Source organism: Hemitrygon akajei, chromosome 27, assembly GCF_048418815.1.
Source record: "Hemitrygon akajei chromosome 27, sHemAka1.3, whole genome shotgun sequence".
Classification (NCBI taxonomy): Eukaryota; Metazoa; Chordata; class Chondrichthyes; order Myliobatiformes; family Dasyatidae; genus Hemitrygon; species Hemitrygon akajei.
The window spans coordinates 23,037,073-23,054,449 of NC_133150.1; the positions used below are offsets into that span (position 1 = coordinate 23,037,073).

Genomic DNA, 17,377 nt, shown 5'->3' on the forward strand with positions numbered 1-17,377 from the left:
TTTCAATCTATTGCGGGAGCCAAGTGAACACAATAATAAAACACTATCTCAATTTATCGGATGAGCATGTGGCAGACATCTGATATTACTCAATATGGTTGATAAATGCTTCTTCTTAAGTAAATTTGGAATAACTTAAAACAAATAAGCTAAAAATTAAGACCTGCTGGTTAGTTTCTTATAGTTAAAGACTGATCGATATAGTTTAAGACAATTCCTTTTGATTTCTGACAGGTATAAGATTACTTGTTGAAATATCTTTTCCATATTTCACTTTGTTAATACAGCCTTGATTTGAAATAAGCCTGCCAAATATTTCTAGTTGCTAAATGGTTATTCACACAATAATCTAATTTTACATTATCAAGAAGGTTCAAATTTTCAACAAATTAGTTTATTTTCTGGTGGTACAAAGATATTGCAATTAGTTGTAACACTGCAGAGCAGGGACAGAAAAATATAGTAAGCACTGCTGCTTCTCACAACAGTTTATTGATTCAGGTCTGAATAGTGCACTCAGTCATTAGATATGGGAAAACCATGACAAAGCTGCCTACATTTAATAGGTGCACTACAACCTACTACAAGACTCGTATGAATATTCCTCAATTAGGTGAAGCAACCTAAATACAAAATACCTAAATACAAAATCTGTGGAATCATACTTTACTTAGAAATATAAGGAAGGAGAGAAAATTACTGAAGAAAGAGCAATAATTAGCCTATAAATGTTGCAACCTGCATTAATTGTGAAAGAAGAGGTAGTAAACACACTGGTTACTTAAAACTTAAAATGGAAGGTTTTTGCACGATTGGCTATTCTTAAAATAACTGAATTCCCAAAACAAGTGCACATGCATGGATTCTAGTTTTGTTTTTAAGAACAAAGAAGCAAGTGCACATAGATGGGTTTTAGGTTGCTAAGAAACATAAGAAATTCCAGCGATTCTGGTCAAATACTTCCCATCTTCCTTATACACATGGATGGAGTCAGAGGTCACCAGAGAATGCAAGGATAAGCCCAGTCATCTTAATGTCAATGAAATCTAGAGACACCACACAGCATTATTTCAAGGCAGGCAAAGTCAGAAAACATAGCTGCATCATAAATGAAACAGAAAGTGTTCGGAGTTCTCAGCAGGCTACATAATATCTGAGTAAGAAAAAGATAGCAAATTTGCCCTCTCTGCACATTCTGCTGAGTATTTCTAATATAATTTGCTCCAGTTCAAATTTCGAACACCTGCATGATTCTGCATCACAAACTACTTTAAAATCAAAAATACAAAATATTCTCACATACTTGACTTGGTCTCTTTACCCATGATAATATCAACCATTTATGTGATTTGCTTTTACATGTATAAGAGTTTTATCAAAATATTGTTTAGAGATTACAAAGGGACTACTTAGTGAATCTAGAATTTACAAACATCCTCTCAGTATGTAAAAATGCAAGACACAATTTACTCACATATAACCGTGAAGAAAAGCAAGTTTATATAAGCACCTCAGGACAGTTATGATCCTAGTGTTTCACTGCTTTAATCCATAAAAGGATTTCTCAGACTATACCTCCCCTATAATTAAAATCACAATTTATTACACAAAAAATGTATGTCTTTTACCTATTAATTCCTGAAGACAGTCTGTTCCATCCTTTTGTAACCTTAGATAAGCAACATCAACACTGTCTTACTGGAGGCTGTCTGAGTGCTGAACATTGTGAGCACATTTTATTTTCCCAGTGTTTTTCCACTTTATTTTTCCAGTGCTCCCGATCCAACAATTATTTCTCATAATAAACTTAAGTTTTCTATTTCCATTCATTCCTCTTTCAACAACTTGGCCTTTTCTTCAAGCTATTAACTTTATGCTGAATTTGGAAGGGTGACTGATATTGCCTCCTTGATAGGTAGATAATAAAAGGCACGATTGCTCAGTTAGACCCTGTCCTTATCTGATAACTATTTTCACTCAAGGATGTGCTGATAGCTTCCTTGAAGAAATGGTAATATACCCACTAAACCCTGGAGATGAAGCACAGGGACAGTGCTGGGAAACTCATGGCAACATACCGAAGCCCCATATATGAAGTGAAAGGAAGCTTATCATATGATGATCTACTCATCTGCTAGCATTTCCCGCCACTTCTGTAGAAGAGCCTCTGGTCTCCACTCTGGACTTAATAACCAGCTCAGAGCTCTCAAAACCATTCAGAACAGAACTCATCCTCGATCTCAAGGTACTGCCTAATGAGATGATATTCAAATTATATTTCACTATGCTGCACAGATAGGCGAATTGCCACTTTGTTACATTTGAAACCAGAAGATGTCTTTAAAGTTGGGGATCTTCCTGACCTGAAGGATCAGTCATGTATTGTTTTAACCACCTGGGTGGGGTGCTTGCTAAATTGTTCTGATTTTGCTGGGCTTCTTGCAATTTGCTTTAACCTTTAGTTTCATAGAATAGGTAGTGTAGCACTCTGACAAGATTACTTTTAAGTAAATACAATAAATTAACAGTTCTATATGTGTGGGGTTGTGGGTGTGGTGGGGGATGTAGAGAGAGAGAGAGCGTGAGAGAGCGAAAGGGCAGGAGGAGGGCGAGGGGAGAAGAGTTTCAGGGAGAGAGATACAGTGCCTATAAGAAGTATTCACCCCTCCCCAGAAGTTTTCATGTTTTATCATTTAACAACATTGAATCACAGTGGATTTAGTTTGGCTTTTATGACACTGATAAACGCAAAAAGACTCTTTCATGTCATCTTTTATGTCAAAGTAAAAACATATCTCTACAGTGATCGAAATTAATTAAAATATAAAACACAAAATAATTGATTGCATAAGTATTCACCCCCTTCAAGTCAGTATTTACGAGATGCACCTTCAGCTTTGCACATCTGGACACTGCAATTTTTCCCCATTCTTCTTTACAAAAATGCTTAAGCTCTGTCAGTTGCACGGGGATCGTGAGTTTTCAGACCTTTTCAAGTCCAGCCAGAAATTCTCAATTGAATTTAAGTCTGGACTTTGACTTGGCCACTGCCCGACATTAACTTTGTTGTTTTAAAGCCATTCCTGTGTACCTTTGGCTTTCTACTTGGGTTTATTGTCTTGCTAGAAAACAAATCTTGTCCTAAGTTGCAGTTCTCTTGCAGATTCCATCAGGTTTCCTCCAGGATTTCCCTGCAAATTTACCCTCTCCCTCACAAGCCTTCCAGGGCCTGCTGCAGTGAAGAATCCCCACTCCATGATGCTGCTACCAACATGTTTCAGCCAAACATAATATTTAATCTGATGGCTAAAAAGCTCAATTTTGATTTCATCAGACCATAGTACCTTCTGCCAGCTGAATTCAGAGTCTCTTACATGCCATATTGGAGAGGGGTGGCAGAGGGGGGGAGAGGAGTGGAGAGAGGGAGGGGGAGAGAGAGGGAGGGGGAGGGAGAGGGGGAGCGGGAGGGGCAGAGAGGGGGAGAGAGAGACACGATTCTGAGAGAGAGACGGATTCAGAGCGATAGGGAGCTTGTGAGAGTGAGATAGATAGATAGATACTTTATTCATCCCCATGGGGAAATACAACTTTTTTTCCAATGTCCCATACACTTGTTGTAGCAAAACTAATTACATACAATACTTAACTCAGTAAAAAAATATGATATGCATCTAAATCACCATCTCAAAAAGCATTAATAATAGCTTTTAAAAAGTTCTTAAGTCCTGGCGGTAGAATTGTAAAGCCTAATGGCATTGGGGAGTATTGACCTCTTCATCCTGTCTGAGGAGCATTGCATCGATAGTAACCTGTCACTGAAACTGCTTCTCTGTCTCTGGATGGTGCTATGTAGAGGATGTTCAGAGTTATCCATAATTGACCGTAGCCTACTCAGCGCCCTTCGCTCAGCTACCGATGTTAAACTCTCCAGTACTTTGCCCACGACAGAGCCCGCCTTCCTTACCAGCTTATTAAGACGTGAGGCGTCCCTCTTCTTAATGCTTCCTCCCCAACACGCCACCACAAAGAAGAGGGCGCTCTCCACAACTGACCTATAGAACATCTTCAGCATCTCACTACAGACATTGAATGACGCCAACCTTCTTAGGAAGTACATTCGACTCTGTGCCTTCCTGCACAAGGCATCTGTGTTGGCAGTCCAGTCAAGCTTCTCGTCTAACTGTACTCCCAGATACTTGTAGGTCTTAACCTGCTCCACACATTCTCCATTAATGATCACTGGCTCCATATGAGGCCTAGATCTCCTAAAGTCCACCACCATATCCTTGGTCTTGGTGATATTGAGACGCAGGTAGTTTGAGTTACACCATATCACAAAGTCCTGTATCAGTTTCCTATACTCCTCCTCCTGTCCATTCCTGACACACCCCACTATGGCCGTGTCATCAGCGAACTTCTGCACATGGCAGGACTCTGAGTTATATTGGAAGTCTGATGTGTACAGGGTGAACAGGACCGGAGAGAGTACGGTTCCCTGCGGCGCCCCTGTGCTGCTGACCACCGTGTCAGACCTACAGTCTCCCAACCGCACATACTGAGGTCTATCTGTCAAGACAACATTTAAGAGATAGCCTGTAGGTGAGAGAGTAAGAGAGTGAGAGTGTAAGTGTGTGTAAGTGCACAAAAGGGTAAAGGAGACTGTGTAAAGGAGAGGATGTATGTAAGAGGGAGAGAATGACTTGCTTATAATGAAATTCACAACTTTGCAATATTATTGTCGAATTCACTCTCTCCTGAGCTTCTAATACTGAAACACTGTTGCCAAGTGAAGTAAAAGCAGAAATATATTTCAATTCAATTCTTTCATAGGAAATTAAAGACAAAATCTTTCTGAGGCTTATTAATATAAATTAGCAAATTCCTTGTATTTCAAAGATACATTTAATGAATGCTGAGCCTTTGTGATGTTCACCAAGAATATCTGTCACTGTGGGAAAGTCTTACAAGATTCCAGAAAGAGATAATGTACAGAATTTTTGGGGAAAAAAATATAGCAAAGATGTTGATGGTCTGAAGCTAGGACAACATAGCAGGTCAGGTAGCATCTGTGAAGAAAGGAAAAGAGTTTATATTTCAGGGTGAGATGAGATGAAAGTGCAACTGATTGTAAACGATGAGAGATAAAGAAAGGTGACAAAGACATTAAATAGCAATTGATGATGGAATATTAAAAGGAATGTTTGAGTAACAAATTATGTCAATAAAGTAGCAGGTCAGAAAAGCAGAATTATTACCACAGCTGACATTTTAAAAAAAGAGCTGGAATGGAAGCTCTAATTTTAAGAATTTAAATTTATTAAGAACCAAATGATAGGTCAGGTGGAGTGTCCTGAACATTATTGAAGCCAAGTAGAAAGCAGTGTGATTGACAATTACAACCTCAGTGGAGAGTTTCCACAAATTTATTATCAATTTTACATTTGGAAATGTCAATACAGAGATAACTGTAATTAAATATACTGAATTTGTGGTTGCTGTAATCTAAAGGAAAAAGTTTGTTGGCAAAATTTGTAAGGCCAGAGAGCTAACAGAAATTTGATTTATAAAATAAAACAAAGTTCTGGGAATATTCCCTCTAGCTAAGTGGAAATTTAACTCAAAATTCAAATCTTAGAAGTGTTTTGAAAACAAGAATGAGTAAAGGCCATTTTCCCAGAATTAAAAATAATAATTTAAAATTAACTCTATGAAAAATGAAATGAGGAATTTCTTTATACAAAGTTGCTTGGGCACGGAATAGTTATTTTGTAAGGAAGTGTAGAGACATGCATCATTGAATCTTTTCTGGGGAGAGTGGATAAATAATTAAAAAGGCAGAGATCCAGTTGGAGTGGGCATTTTGTTTTGGATTTCTCTCAGAAAGTGCTAGCATATTAATGATGGGCTGTAAGAACAATGTTCTACAGTGGTGCAAGAAAGTTTGTGAACCCTTCAGAATTCTCTCTATTTCCGCCTAAATATGATCAGGTCTTCACACGTCCGAAAACTAGATCAAGAGAACCCAATTAAACAAGTAACACAAAAACATTATACCGGTACTTTTTCCATTTATTAGACAAAAATATCCAATATTACATGTATTTTTTGGAAAAGTATGTGAACCTTTGCTTTCAGTAACTGGTGTTACCCTCTTATACAGCAATAACTTCAACCAAATGTTTCCAGTAACTGTTGATCAGTCCTGCACATTGGCTTGGAGGAACTTTAGCTCATTCCTCCTTATAAAACTGCTTCAACTTTGGGATATTGGTGGGCTTCCTTGCATGAACTGCTTGCTTCAGGTCCTTCCACAACATTTCTATATGGTTAAGGTCAGGACTTCAACTCGACCATTCAGAACGTCTTCTGCTTTAACCAGTCTTTGGCAGACTGACTTGTCTTTAGGATCGTTGTCTAGCTGCATGACCCACTTGCTCTTGAGCTTCAGTTCATGGACACATACCGTGAAATTTTCCTGTAGAATTTGCTGGTACAATTCAGAATTCACAGTTCCATCAATGATGGCAAGCCATCCTGGTCCCAGGGCAGCAAAGCAGGCCCAAACCATGACACTGCCATCACCATGTTTCACAGATGGAATGAAGTTCTTATGCAGAAATGCAGTGTTCGCTTTTCACCAAAGATAACGCTTCACATTTAAACCAAAAAGTTCTATTTTGGACTCATCCATCCACAGAGCATTCTTCCAATAGCCTTCTGGCTTATCCATGTGGTCTTCAGCAAACTTCAGATGGGCAGCATTGTTCTTCTTGGAAGGTAGTGGCTTTCTCCATGCAACCTTGCCATGTATACCATTGTTCAGTGTTTGCCTAATGGTAGACTCATGAATACTGACATTAGCCAATGCAAGAGAGGTCTGTAGCTCCTTAGATGTTACCCTGGGGTTCTTTGTGACCTCCTGGAATATTACATGCCTTGTTCTTGGAGTGATTTTTTTTTTTGGTTGATCACTCTTTGGGAGAGTAGCAACTCCATTGTACACCATCTGCCTGACTGAATTGGTGGAGCCCAAACTCTTTCAAAATAGTTTTGTATCCTTTTCCAGCTTGGTGAGCATCAACAATGTTTTTTCTTAGGTCCTCAGAAATCTCCTTTGATCGAGGCATGGCACACTTCAAAAATCTGCACGGTGAAGATCAGGCTTTGATAGTGAAGACCCAGGTTTATGTTCTTTAAATAGGACAGGGCCTTCCACACTCACATCTGATTGTCATCTCATTGATTGAAACACCTGACTCTAATTTCTCCTTTAAATGAACTGATAATCCTAGAGCTTCACATACATTTTCCAACAAATACATGTAATATTGGATCATTTTTCTCAATAAATAAATGAACAAGTATAATGTTTTTGTGTTATCTATTCAATTGGGTTCTCTTTATCTGGTTTTAGGACTTCCATGAAGTTCTGATCACATTTTAGGACATACTGTATGCTGAAAGAAGTTCTTTTACAGGCAAGTTGTTTTGGTAAAATGCTTATGATGTAAAGCGTAGTCTTTGAACCAACTGGTTTCAAAATAGTTTAAAAGCCACAATACACAGTTGCAACTTCAAGCCATAGCATAAGCCAAATCTAAGAACAGAGATTTAGTAGGAAGCTGAGTGATGACTTTTTCCAACCATAAGGTGGTCCATATATAGAATGAACTGCCAGAGGAAGTGGTTGAGACAGTGGTTTACAACATTTAAAAGGCACTCAGATAGGGAAGGTTAGAGGGACATATGCAGCAAATGGGACTAGTGAAGATGGATACCTTGACTGGCATGGACTGGTGCAGTTAAAGATCCTGTTTCCAAGATTTATTTATCTATATCCATCATTCTCCCATTACCATCTAAGGAAGTAACAAGTGACTCAGAAAGAATAGATTAGCATTTTTGTCACACGTACATCAAAACATCGGAAAATGCAGTGAAAAGCATCGTTTGCCTTAACGACACAGTTCAAGAATGTGCTGTGTGTAGCTTTCAGCGCTAACATAGCATGCTAACATCTTCATAACTCTAACCAGGAAATCCTTGGAATGTGGGAGGAAGCTGGAACACTGGAGGAAGCCCACATGGTCACAGGAAGAATGTACAAGTTCCTTACATACAGCAGTGGAATTGAACCTGGTTCGCTCGTGCCATAATTGAATTACGCTACTCTAACCTGCAGTGAGGTATAAACAGTGAAGCTACAAAATAGAATGATAAGCATTTTAAATACTAAACACAACAGCATGCACAGATACAAGCCAGTACTGAGATTGCTTGCTGATGATTAAAGGTGTTCAATTTTATTTGCAACCCATCACATTGCAAAGCAGTCATGCCTACAGGCAGCAAGATCTGGACAATACTTTGGCCTGTGGCGATAAGTGACAGTGACAACCTCTGATAAGAATTTAACCAATTCCCTTTAATATTTAATCACAGTACTGCTGCTAAATCCTCCAATATCAAAATTCCCAGCTAAAGGGAGAGGGTCTCCTTTGATCAAGTACAGGCAAAATATCCCCTTTGTGACAATAAAAATAGATAGGGAAGTAGGTATTCTCTGACAATTGATTTACTTTCAGTCTTCGCATAGCCATTCTATATTATACAGAGAAAAAGTCAGGAGTGTGATGCAGTTTTCTATCCCTGCCTCATTGCACATCAATCGCTCTGCTATGAAGAGAGTGCACATCAATGGCTCTACAGTGGAAACAATGAAAAGCACAAAGTTCCTCAGTGTACACATAACTGACAATCTAACCTGGATCCATAACGCCTCCTCATTAGTCAAGAAGGTGCAGCAAGCAGTGTTTGCACGTTCTAAGGAGAATGAGGTTTATAAGGCTCCCCAACTCGACGTGCTACAGGAACACCATCCAAAGTGTCCTGTCAGGTTGCATCATTGTCTGTAATGGAAGCTGCAAAACTGCAAGACCCTACAAAGGATAGTAAAAACTGCTGAGGTTTTTACTGTCTGGGTCTCTCTCTCCCTTATTTGTGACATTTACTGGGAGCATTGTATATGAAGGGCACAAAGCATTATTGAGGATGCCTAACACCCACAATCTCTTTGATCCAGTATTGCCAGGAAGGAGGTACAACAGCATCAAAACTAGGACTGCCAGACTAGCCAGAAACTTCTTGCCCAGGCTGTGAAACTAATGAATACTATGTCACTAGGACAGCAAGCTGTTTTTACCTGCACTGTACATTTCACATGCATTTTGAATTAGATTTCATTAACATTTGTAGTAGTATTTAATGTGCTGTGTGCAATATATGCTTTGTAGGTGCACCATGGTCCAGAGGAATGCTGTTTCTTTTAGTTCTATATGTGTAATATGTACAATAAACCTGAATGCAGTTCCAAAAACATCCAAGACAAAATACAAAGCAGTGCTATTGATTGTATGCATTCAGCACACTGAACATTTCCTTTCTTCACAAATCACAATTGCGCATTAGAGTGTATGGGAAAGATATTCTGATAATTCTATGACATTTTTACCCTGGGTGATATGCAGCAAATCAATTAATTCCACAAATGTGTTACTCAGGTCTGCTCTGAATAGAATTCTTTAAAAATAGAAACAAGAGGAACTCTCACAGATTGACTGAGGTTTAATAAATAGCATCATCAATACTAATCTTTTCTGCTGGGGTATTGATAAGCACTTAAAAAAAGTCAAACAAAAGTGATTTTTTAAAAATAGCAGCTTTATATGTTCATCAGAACAAATTGACTTCTACTAAGAAATTAAAAGTTTTGAAATGTTGCTCAGTGCTAAAAATATGCTAAAGGAGGATTACATGGAGTATGATGTCATCACATGTTGAATCAAGACAGACTGATAAAGGTGATTAGCAACCAGAAAATGTAGCTCATAACATAATAGAACTCTAAATTTATATTTAAGCTACTTGAGTAGAAACTGCTTTTGAAAATTAATTAAATTCAAAATGGACAAACACGAGGAAATTGAAGAATTCGTGAACAAATCAAATAAACAAGAAAGATAATCTGAAAGCCAATAAAATAAAGTTAATGAAACTACCATGCCTGTTCATTAATGTTCTGAAAATGAAATGACACTTTTCTACATTTGCAATTCAACAAAGTAGAACTCATGGACATCAGGAACAAACCATTCCAACCCTTTCAATCTGTTTCACAATTCAGTTCGTTTTTCATTTACCTATGTTAGGATGTTGTTTATTGACGACAGCTCAGCTTTTAACAATCATTCCTACAGTTCTGGTCGAAAAGCTCCAAAACCTGACCCGCTTTACCTCCCTCTGCAACTGGATCCCTGACAGCAGCTATATTTCATTAGGAACTTGGAGATTTGGTTATTCACCAAAGACACTCAATTACTACAGATGTAGCATGCATAGCATTCTAGCTGGCTGCATCACCGTCTGGTATGGGAGGGGGCGGGTGGGGGGGGGGGCTACTACACAGGATCGAAATAAGCTGCAGGAAGTTGCAAACTTAGTCAGCTCTTTCATACGTACTAGCCTCTGTAGTATCCAGGACATCTTCAAAGAGCCATGCCTCAAAAAGGCGGCATCCATCATTAAGGATTTCCATCACCTTGGACATGCCTTGTTCTTATTGCTACCATCAGGAAGGAGGTACAGAAGCCTGAAGGCACATACTCAGTTCAGGAACAGCTTCTTCCCTTCTGCCATCCAATTTCTGAATGGATATTGAACACATAAACTCTACTGCACTACTTTTTAAATTTGTATTATTTTTTGCATTACTTATTTATTTAATATAAACACACTTCCTGTAATTCATTTTCTTTATATGTATTGCATTGTACTGTTGCCACAAAGATAACAAATCTCATGACGTGTCAGTGATATTAAGCCTGATTCTGAACTCCAACCACTTATGTTGGTTTCAAAACCTTCAAGCACTTTGTCTTACAACATTTGACTAAACCCAGCCTTAACGTGTTGGAGTAAGGCCTCATCACATTCCTAATTACTTAACAGAAATATCTGCTTCAGTTCAGCAGTTAAAAAGAATTGGATCCATTTTATTTTTAAACATTCCTACTTCTTGGCTCCTTTACCAAGGTGTGATGCTTTTTCCCCTATGGATCTTATTTACACCCTTTATGAATTTCACTCTCACTCACTTGCAACAAGTAATTAGGCCTTCTAGCAGGCCAAATCTGTGCCAATCATTAACCACCTATTTATACCAATCTTTCAATAAATTATTTTTTTTATTGTTTCACATTGTTATAAACTCTACTCACATTCCACCACTCATTTAAGTCAAGTCAACTTTTATTGTCATTTCGACCATAACTGCTGGTACAGCGCATAGTAAAAATGAGACAACCATGGTTTACATGACACAGTACAAAAAACTAGACTGAACTATGTAATTAAAAAAAACCAACACAGAGAAAGCTATACTAGACTACAGACCTACACTGGACTGCATAAAGTGCACAAAAACAGTGCAGGCATTACAATAAATAATGAACAGGACAATAGGGCAAGGTGTCAGTCCAGGCTTCAGGTATTGAGGAGTCTCATAGCTTGGGGGAAGAAACTGTTACATAGTCTGGAGCTTTTCCCAGACGGCAGGAGGGAGAAGAGATTCTATGAGGGGTGCATGGGGTCTTTCATAATGCTGTTTCCTTTGCGGATGCAGCGTGTAGTGTAAATGTCCGTAATGGCAGAAAGAGAGACCCCGATGATCTTCTCAGCTGACCTCACTATCCGCTGCAGGGTCTTGCAATCCGAGATGGTGCAATTTCCGAACCAGGCAGTGACGCAGCTGCTCAGGATGCTCTCAATACAACCCCTGTAGAATGTGATGAGGATGGGGTGTGGGAGTTGGACTTTCCTCAGCCTTCGCAAAAAGTAGAGATGCTGCTGGGCTTTCCTTGCTATGGAGCTGGCGTTGAGGGACCAGGTGAGATTCTCCGTCAGGTGAACACCAAGAAATTTGGTGCTCTTTATGATCTCTACCGAGGAGCCGTCGATGTTCAGCGGGGTGTGGTCGCTCCGTGCCCTCCTGACACAGTAGAGATCATTTGCAGTGGCCAATTAACCTAGCAACCCACGTATCTATGGACGTAAAGGAAAGCAGTACACCTAGAAGAAAGCCTTGCGGTCACAGGAACAGCATACAAACTCCACACAGAGAGTACCTGAGGTCAGGATTGAACCCTGTTCCTCTGGCTTTTTGAGGCAGCAGCTCCACTCACTGTGCTACTGTGTTCTTGCACCCCTCTCAAAACTGACAGGAGCAACAGGCTCGGGACAGCTTCTTCCACCAGGCCATCAGATGCTTAACTCACACTGATTTGAGTGTATTTCTATATTACATTGACTGCTCTATTTACTATAAATTATTATAAATGACTATGATTGCACATTTAGACAGAGATGTAACATAAAGATTTTTTACTCCTCATGTATGTGAAGTATGTAGGAAATAAAGCCAATTCAAATTTTGCTCTTAGGTCAATATAGATTGTTCTCACTTGTTCTACAAAAATGGAAAAAAGATTTCATCTGTCATCTAGTCATCCACTCCAACAACTGTTAACATCTGCTTTCAGACTATTGTGTCCTCTTCAGAGATCACCATCACCATCAGATTTTCTGTTAATGGCCAAGTTGGAAATTGCACACTGTGCACTCAAGTCTAACTTGTCCTCATAGCAACCCCTTGGAAATTCTATGGTAAACTTTCCTCTAGTTTGGCAAAACAACCCTTTGCTGTAACCCTCTATTTCCTGATACTTCACCATTCCATGCTTGTGCAAGCTTTTATATGGTCCTGAAAAACGTTGTCTCATTTTTACTGTGTACTGTACCAGCAGTTACGGTCGAAATGACAGTAAAAAGTGACTTGACTTGACTTCAGTTTTCAACCTTGATGTTAATCTTATCATGCAGAACCTTATGCAAATTATTTTAGAAGACTTATATGCACCTCATCAATCCCACATCTTTCATCTACCTTATCTGCTATTTCTTCCAATTCTTTATGAAGGTTATTTAAGCTAATTTGCATTCAACAAATCTAAGCTGGCTTTCTCTTATGGATCCAATTGACTATTTATTCTGTCCCTGATTATGGTTCCAGAATCTTCTCTCCATTGAGATTTGGCATGCTGTCCATTGTTACAAGCTGGATTCCTTTTTGAACAGTTTTCTGATCCTGTTATACCACCTAGAATCTATAGACAATTGAAAGATTATGGTGAGGGGCTCCATAATATCCTCCATCACTTCCTCCAACAACTAGGTGACACATCCTCTGCAAGAGAAAATTTAAAGATGCTGGAAATCCAAGCAACACGCGCAAAATACTGGAGGAATTCAGTAGGTCAGGTAGCATCCATGGAAAAAAGTACAGTCGACGTTTCAGGTCCTGCCAAAAGGTCTCAGCCCGAAACATCAACTATTCTTTTTCCATAGATGCTGCCTGGCCTGCTGAGTGCCTCCAGCCTTTGTGTTGCTTGACATATCCTCTGTAAATTATTAACCATTTAGAATCTTAATTACAGCTTCATTTGTTGAGGCACCTTCTTTGACGACTGATACAACTCTCCAAGTAGTACTTCAACCATGTTCTCTGCCTTTGTGAATATAGTTACTTTTGGTCTCCAGCCAGTTACACGTTTCCCCTTTCAACAAGCAAACATAACGTTTGTGCATTCTGTTATTTATTCCTCATGTACTTGAGCTGACTCTGTCATTTCCTTCTCTATTTCTTTTCTGTAATCACCTTGACTCCAGGTAATCACCTTTACCTGGAATCTGTCCTATGCTCTTCTTTTGCTTTCTATTTTCCTATTTTTTTTAATCATCTGCGGAACTATGGCTTTAATTGCTCCAGCTTTGTCCCTCCCAGCAATTCAGGTCAACAGAAGCTGAAATAATTACATTCCAAAAGCCTTCCAATGTTTAATTATAGTTTTGTCTGCACATTTCTGATTCCAGTTTACATGGGTCAAATCTGTTCTCATCTCATTGAAATTGGACTCTTCTGAAAATGACAACCATAACTCTCTTTATTAATATTGTGCTATTTACAACCTACCTTTTTCGACATTATTTTGAAATCTACTTTAACTTTAGATTTTTTACTTGTCATTTGCCCATTGTGGTGATAGGAACAGCATATAATAATAATTAGCAATGTGCCAGGTTAAAGAATAGAAAGGACCCCTGTTCATTTCCACAAAAAACTCAATGGAACTGAGTATCAGGAAGGGAATTCAACTGGTAGTTAATTATCCTGTATGCGCATAGGACTAGCAGCCAATAATGAATTACTTTGCCAGACATTTGATCAATGAAACACACAGGTTATCAACAGTGCCACTTTGTGAGATCACACCTTGTCAATAGTGCAAGGCTAAACATCCATGCATTTAGAAGGATGTGTTTAGTATTTTGAGCAGTGGAAAACAAAATCAATCCAATATTTCTTGTCCTACAGAGAAGGTAGATTTATTCCTTCCTGAGCACGCTTCAATACATGTTGCAAATCCTGTTTAACCATATTACCTTAACAAATATGCATTAATAACAATACTGAATGATAGATTTGGTAAATGTTGAAAGAAAATCTACTACATTAGAACATCTTGAACAGATCCAAGGATCCAACTAGCAGCTCAAACCCAAAGGAACATTTTACCCACACCTACATGGAGTGTTTAAGTAAAAATTAGAACGAATCTAATATAAACTCTCTCTATATTTGAATTTTTTTTATCATATATACAAGTTCAGAGCTGTATAAGTTTGACAAAAACACTGCAGGATAACAGAGAAGCCTGCAGAGGCTGAATCATTCCTCCCACTAAAAATCTCTGCATCTGCAGTCTCTCAGGTGCTCTTTTATACTTTTGTGATGCGTGTAGCAGAATGCAAAATACCCTTACTGTAAGGCATGAAATCAGTCACGACTAGAAAGGCTAGGATTATGTTTGATTGGATTGCTTCTATTTTAGTAGCTGGTCTAAAAACTCAAATAGCAGAACTAAACCTGAATACATTAAAGTTCCAAGGAGTTGCAAAATGAAACGCACACCACCAAGCCAAAATTTATAACCCAAAAACTACCACTATGATAAATACTTTTGAGACAGACTCTTTGATTCTGATGTACAACCTAATTTATTTCAATTGTTTTTTTTATTTTGATAACTTTCAGTGCCTAATAAGGAAGTGAATGTGGAAAAATCTGCTCTAAAAATTCCGTTCCATATACTTGATTCCTATATAGAGGACTCAGAGGTCAAAATGCACAAACATGCAGACTTCTAAGTCATATACTGCATGTATGTGTAATATACTGTGTGTGTGTGTGTGTGTGTGTGCACACGCGTGTATATATCACACACACACACAGTACTGGCACAGTTTTTTAATATGGTTCAGATTTTATATGGTCTAGATTTTTTATATGGTTTCAGATGGTATGGACCTGCTCCAAAAACAAGGAAGGACCTGAGTTTTGGGCAAAATAAACACCAGGCAAAATTGAAAAGGTTTGAGTGTTGGGGCTGGAGGCAAGGGATGGGCAGATTCAGCTCACTGCTCCATGAGATTTACTCACCTCTCCACGGAACTGAGGTGTGGCCTACAACTACCAGTCTCTGAATCAGATACAGGGATTGCCAATTCACTTTTGTGAACTTCTGTCCTGAATGTTACTTACTTACTTTTATTGTTTGCACAATTTGTCTTTTTTTATTTTCTCGGCACATTAGGTGCTCATTGATCTCCCTTTGTTTTAATGGGTTCTAGTGGGTTCCTTTGTTCTGTGGCTGCCTCTAAGGAGACTCATACAAGGATTTATAAGGTATTGATACTTTGACAACAAACTTGCTTGGAACTTTTGAACAGAGCCCTGATCTCAACATCATTGATGCTTCCTGGGATTACCTGGAAAGACAGAAGCAAGCAAGACAGCCAAAGTCTTCCGAAGAAATCTGGCAAGATTCCAAAATGCTGGCAACCTACCAGCCGATTTTCTTATAAAACTGCACAACAGTATATCTAAAAGAACTGATGCAGCTTTTTGTTTTAAAGGCAAAAGGTGGCTGCACTGAATATTGATCTGATTTGTTTTCACAGTTTAGTGCTCTTTATAGTAAATTTTCTGATATTTAGAAATTAATTATATGCATGTGTGTGTGTGTGTAGATATATATATATATACATACACACACACACACACACACACATACATATATATACGGGTTAAAGAAGAGCAGAAATGGAAAACTCTTTGGAGTGCTATTGCTATTAACTAATAGTGTTTATTAGTAACTATGCAACACAGTAATATAAATACAGATATATCAAACAAGTTAGCAGTGATTATAGCTATATATATAAGTGTGGAAATAGGAAAACCAAGCTCTTTCAAGTCTAGGGGTAAATGAATACAGTCTTATGATGATGAGTGAAGTTCAGTTCAGTTTGTGGTATTGAGTCGAGTAGTCATGGAGGGAGAGGGAGGAGAGGGAGAGGGAGATGTGTAGGCCTTCGGGTGAGCTGGTGCCGTCGATCATCCCGTTGTCCTCCAAAATCCTTTTAAAGTTACCGACTGTGACCATAACAAAGGCGACCATTCTTCTGTGATGGAATTATCAACCCAGGTCAGGGTTGGACATATAAATAACTCCCCACCGGTCACACCTTTTCTGCACTGCGAGAGCCACTGAACGATTCTCCTGATCGACCTTCCAAAACCCACCTTTTCTGTGGGCATAATAAAGCTCATCCAGTGTCCAAAAATTGTGTGTGTGTGTCCAGCAGCTGCCTTGGCATTTATCTCAGCATGCTGAACACCAGCTGTCCATTAAACTGCTCCGCCCTTCTCTCTTTGTAAGAATTTACAAGCAGGAAGTGTCCTTGTAGAAATGCAAACAAACTGCCGAGAAACCATAACATCAATCTTCCGAGCATTCTTCGCCTCTCTCTCTCTCTCTCTCTCTCTCAATAACAAGGTCTCTGCGTTGTACACCTCGCTCTCTCTCTCTTTCTTATTAAGAGCACAGTTCAAAGGGTCAATTCAGGACCCCGTCACAATACATACACACACATACATATATACATAGACACATACATGTGTGTGTGTGTGTGTGTGTGTGTGTGTGTGTGTGTGTGTGTGTGTGCATATAATTTATTTATTTATTTTCGTCCATTAGAATTAGAATCAGGGGCATATCCACCACCACATTATTATTCCCACCAGAATCTCAAACAGGTCAACATGGAGCTTCCCTTTGGATGTTAAGACTCTCCATCTTTTGCATCCTGCAACTTATTTATGTTGCTGAAAGAAATACTTTAATCACAGAAAAAAGGGGTT

General features: G+C 38.7%; 1 protein-coding gene across 5 annotated transcripts in view; it reads right to left on the reverse strand.

Moving 5' to 3' along the window:
* The window catches only part of LOC140717185 (TBC1 domain family member 22B-like), a 339,243-nt gene that overhangs the window by 19,611 nt on the left and 302,255 nt on the right, over nt 1–17,377 (reverse strand). The window lies entirely within an intron of this gene.